General features: G+C 39.9%; 1 long non-coding RNA gene across 1 annotated transcript; it reads left to right on the top strand.

Moving 5' to 3' along the window:
• Positions 1-2,744: 2,744 nt before the first annotated feature.
• Positions 2,745-3,964, top strand: LOC138350718 (uncharacterized). Its single transcript, XR_011222243.1, has 2 exons — positions 2,745-3,027; positions 3,430-3,964. It is a non-coding gene; the product is annotated as an uncharacterized lncRNA (long non-coding RNA).
• The last annotated feature ends 1,835 nt before the right edge of the window (positions 3,965-5,799 follow it).

Raw genomic sequence — 5,799 nt, 5'->3', positions numbered from 1 at the left:
TCAGTATGGGGTCCACTACACCAACAAGATTAGTATGGGGACCACTATCACCTACACTAATGACCTTCCCAACCATGTTAAAGACAGTACCTCTCTCAACCAGTTTAAGTTAAAAACGAAGCTATACCTAATAAATTCCCTGTAACCTACCTTACCCTTCTATTGTCAACCAATGTCTGTTTTTTTTAAAGAGTGCTGTTTGTCGACATAATTGTATTTGTGCTGCTTTTTCATCTATGTTTTAATTTCTTGTTCTCATTCTACTCATTATGCTCAATTAGTATTAAGCTTGTCATTTAAGTTTATCATGCCCGAAACGCTTTGTGTAATAGTGGCTTTAGGCATTGTATGTACTAGCTATACCTATAAGTCAACCAATCCTTGTAAAAATTTATTGTATGTATGTACCTTACCTAAATAAACATTTTATTTATTTTTTTTATTTTTTTACAAGATGGGTATGGGGCTCACTATCACCCACAAAATGGGTATGGGGTCTACTACCACCCACAAGATGGGTATGGGGTCCACTGCCACCCACAAGATTAGTATGGGGTCCATTACCACCCACATGATGGGTATGGGGTCCACTACAGCCCAAAAGATGGGTTTGGGGTCCACTACCACCAACAAGTTGGGTATAGGGTCCACTACCATCCACAATATGTTATGGGGTCCACTACCGCCTACAAGATGCGTATGGGGTCCACTAGCACCCCACAAGAGGGGTATGGGGTTCACTACCACCCACAGGTTGGGTATGGGGTCCACTACCATCCACAAGATGGGAATGGGGTCCACTTCCGCCAGCAAGATGGGTATGGGGTTCACTTACACCCCACAAGATGGGTATGGGGTCGACTACTCACACAGGAGGGGTATCTTGTCCACTACCACCCAAAGGATGAGTATGGGGTCCACTACCACCCAGAGGATGAGTATGTTGTCCACTACCACCAACAAGATGGGTATGGGGTCTACTACCATCCACAAGATAGGTATGGGGCCCACTATTACCCATAAGATGGGTATGGGGTTCACTTCCACCCACAAGATAGGTATTGGGTCCACTTCCACCCACAAGATAAGTATGGGGTCCACTACCACCCACAAGATAGGTATGGGGTCCACTTCCACCCACAAGATGGGTATGGGGTCCACTACCACCGACATGATGGGTATACGGCCCACTAACATCCATAGGATGAGTAAGGGGTCCACTACCACCCACAAGATTGGTATGGGGGTTCACTACCACCCACAAGATGGGTATGGTGTCTACTACCACCCACAAGATGGGTATAGGGTCCACTTCCGCCACACAAGATGGGTATGGGGGTCCACTACCGCCCACAAGATGGGTATGGGGTCCACTACCACCCACAAGATGGGTATGGAATATCCCATGTGATGGGTCCAAGGGATATTGGGTGTTGTGTGATACACTGCAGGTCCGATCTGAGGTAGCAAGGTATACAGATGAACTGCCCCTAGTTCTTTCCCATACTTGCATTACCGAGGATCACATTTCACCCTACAGTAAGAATATTCTTACAGAAGAAAGTCGCGGTCTGTCTAAAAACAACACTAAATTAATTGCTTCTCACCTTCCTCAGAAAGATTACCTGGTTAGTCTGGACTTGTTACAGTTGCTCATGCGCATTGGATTAGAGGTAGCTAAAGTTCACGACATCTACGAATTCGAGCAGGAGACCTACCTTAAAGACTTCATTGAAACCAATGTTCGTGAACGTGCCAGTACCAAATGCGCGATAAAAAAAAAAAAAGGTTTTCAAACTCGTATCAAACTCTATATATGGAAAGAGTCTCACAGATGTATCTAAATATGGGAACAAACACTATTTGGTCACAGATCGTAGACATTTCCTGAAACATGCTCGAAACCCGTTCTTGAAGCGGAGTCTTTTGTTCAGTAAGGATCGTGTGATATATACTATCAAGCAGAAGACTCCTAGTCAACACTCCTACGTACCTGGGTTATCATATACTTCAAATTGCTAAGAGGCGTCTCTATGAGTTCTGGTATGATGTCAAACCTGCGTATGGGGATAAAGCGAGTCTGTTATATACAGACACAGCCTCTTTCATCATTAAACTTGACTGTCAGGATGTGCTTGAAGAGTTGAATAAGTCTCCTCTCTTCGACTGTATGCATTTTAGCAATTTTAATGACACACATCCATCCTATTCTAAAGCGCGAGAAGGTGAACTAGGATTGCTCAAATCTGAAATAGGCTCTAAGATTATTAACCAGTTAATTGCTCTCAGACCTAAAACATATTCGTTCACCACTCAAGATGGGGAGCACACTTGTAAGTGTAAGGGCGTACCATACCACCTACAAGAGCAACTCTCACATGACTTGTTTCAGCACACTCTTGAAACAAACACTTCAATCAGGTTTGTGTCGAGATCTATACGTAACGTGCAAGGAAAGATTTGTATATGTCGCAGTACATGCAGAGGTTTGTCGGCATTTGACGATAAGGGGCTATGGTACCCGAAAATCCGATGAAAAATGGAATATTTACGAAAAATTACGAAAAATACTACAACGTTCTGGCAACACTGTGGTCCAAACCGTTTAATGATATCTTGAAAAATAACGTAATTAGAGTCAAATTTCCCGCTGCAACTTTCGTGAATCTGGTCTTCGCGGCGTGAGTGCGCCGCGGGGTATTGTATCTTACGTTGTAGATGTCTTATTTTTCGTAATAGCGTTGAAAATAACATGTTATGCATAAAATGAATATAAACTCACACATATGGCAACAGGTTCGTGTGACAGAGAGGGTGCTGCCCCCTCAGTGACTGTGTGTCTGTCATGGAGAGAGGATGTATGCTGACGCGCTCTCACAATATCTCCCAGAACATGCTATTTTTGCTATTTGTACTGCAATATGACTTACCAAACGAACAAGAGAAAAGCATTGACAGCTAGATGCATGCGAGCTCTCCATACGAGCTGGCCGCAATGCGTAAATCACCAGTCACGAGTGACCGCAGGTAGAGTAACTTGTCGCCGCTACGCAACTCCAACTTTTACAACTAGATCTGCCTTCACAGCCTTTATTTATTATTCAATTTACATGAAACTTGCACATTATATGTAGAGTTTATGCCTCTAAAAACTCAAGTGGATTTTCTTATCTACGTAGATTTATTGATTTTATAAATAATGATACACTTCATTTTGTTGCATACGTTTTTGGGAAACTTTTAAAAATCTGTATTATTGCACTAAATACATCTGGGATAAAGATCATACTAGACAATCTTTATTATATAGTAAGGTTATAGCGAGTGTCGTAGAAATGATTTTGGTTCACAATTGTGGGCTGTGAAAGCAATTGAACATTGTTGAAAAATATTTTTTTTTTTTTTTTTTTTTTCTCCGTCTCTATTTAGGCTGAGATGCTGAAACTTGGCCTAGGTGCAGCACCTTTCACATGTATCAGAATAATAAATTATGAATACCCTACAACAACTTTAATATTCGGGGGAGATGCCCCCTAAACGCTACATTCTATGCCCTACTCAGTCTCTAGTGTACGGTCATCCTGATATTCCCAATAACAATGATGATGATGATGAGATGGATGTAGAAGTGGGTGAGGAGGTGATGGGAGGGATAGTAGAAGTGTTTATGGAGGAGGAGGATGTGGAAGTAGAGCAACCACAGAGACTCTACCCAATATTCCGCCCCTGGAGCAAACGTGATGCTGCAGCTCAGAAACTATTCAACCCTCACTAGATTTATGTTGTACAATTTAGTTAGTATTAAGATAGATGACATATATGACTAGAACTATTTATACTAAATGAATAGGATGTTTAATATTATTATTATTATTGTTTGTTAACTGTGTTAACTGTAAGAACTATGATTAGTTTTAATGCTGTTGTATATAAATTATATGAATAAACACCTGTAAATGACTAATGTTTGTTTAAATACCACCACATTTCCTTAGTTTTTAGCAGTCTTACCGAAGCATTAATCGTGGACAGTTCCTATGATATAATCCATGAGGAACATCTAGATATATTCAGAGAACCATCTCGTGTTATTATTGCTGGTTATTCAAACAGCAGAAAATCCTACTTGTGCAGTAAACTTGTAAGGAAGTATCAGCACAAGTTCTCAATAATTATATGTGGAGGAGGTTACTCTGAATTACGATCAGATCCACAAATTAAAAGGAAATTGATCGAGCATTCAACCATTATTGATCCTGTGGAAGAGCGAGTGGATAATAACTCGCATATCTTAGTAATCTATGATGACCTTTTTACAGAGTCTGCGAATTCAAAAATCGTATCAGACATGTTTACTAGGGGCCGACATTTCATGGTTTCCGTCATATTGATTACTCAAAATAATTTTTTTCCTGGGAAATATTCGAGGAATATTAGTTTAAATGCTTCTCATTTCATATTGGTTAAATCACGAGACCTCACACAAATTGAAACACTCGGACGACAAATATTTGGGAAACAGGATTCAAAGAAATTTATATTTTATTTATTTTATTTATTTTATTTATGCATATACAAGAATGTACATAAGGAATGTGAGGATACAAATATGGTAATTACAGTCTTGTAAAGCCACTAGCACGCGCAGCGTTTCGGGCAGGTCCTTAATCTAAGAAAATTTTAAGGAGGTAAATACTTGCAAAATTATAGACAAAAAATGATAACAGATTACATGGAATGAAAAAAAGATGAGAGAAAATTGTAGGTACAGTATATTAAAGCACATAGGTAGCAATATAAGATTGGTTGCAATGACAGCTTGAATGGTAGTTGACAAAAATTGGTAGTCACAATACAGCATATGGCTAGCACATAAAAGAAGACAGCAATGAACACAATGATAAGGTTGTTTGAAATTACATAAAAATTAGGAGATTGGGTAACACTAGGTACAGAGCAAATTTAAAGCTCATAGAGTTATATAAGAAAGTTATTAGCCAACCCTACGGCTATTTGCTAGTAGATCTGGGCTCGAACACTCCATCTACGATAACATTACACGGTAATATTGTTCACGAACCGCCCTATGAGATAGTTTACCAATGGTGAGCAAGAAAGATGTATTGGAACGAGTATATAACGACCCATCATCTAGCGGGGGGGCTTGGAGGGATACAGAGGTTGTATAAGGCTGCCAAATTAATTAACTCTAGTATAACTCTAGCCAATGTAAAGGACTATCTGAAAAGCTCTGACGTTGCATTATTTACAACCACATAAATTCCCTCGGCGTCGGGTATTAAGCCCTAAACCACAACTATTTCAAAGTATAGACTTGGCCGAGATGAGTATATTGGACAAACATAATGACGGAGTGAAATATTTACTCGTATGTGTAGATATTTTCTCTAGGTATGCTCAAGTAGTACCTTTATGTGCCAAGGATGGGAAAAGTACCAGTAAAGCTCTGGCTTTAATTCTAGATTCACCTCATTCTCAGGGAGTGCGCAAAATTAATTCTGATCGAGGTGGAGAATTTTATAAAGCCGCTATAAAAAAATGCTGGCAGCAAAGAAAGTTCAGTTATATAGTGTATTTTCTCGGGAGACTTAAGCTTCAATCGCTGAGTGGTTCATACGTACTTTAAAAGGTAAACTTTACACGTTTATGACGGCGCACAACACTTTAAAATACATGCAGGCTCTACCAGATATTGTGAAAACATATAATTTAACCCAACACAGAGGATTGAAGGGGAAGACACCCGAGGAGGTGCACGCGTTATCCTCGCCCAGCGAA

Source organism: Procambarus clarkii, chromosome 47 (genome assembly GCF_040958095.1).
Source record: "Procambarus clarkii isolate CNS0578487 chromosome 47, FALCON_Pclarkii_2.0, whole genome shotgun sequence".
Taxonomy (NCBI): Eukaryota; Metazoa; Arthropoda; class Malacostraca; order Decapoda; family Cambaridae; genus Procambarus; species Procambarus clarkii.
Note: the sequence above shows the minus strand (reverse complement) of the source record. Positions and strands in the feature narration are given on the sequence as shown.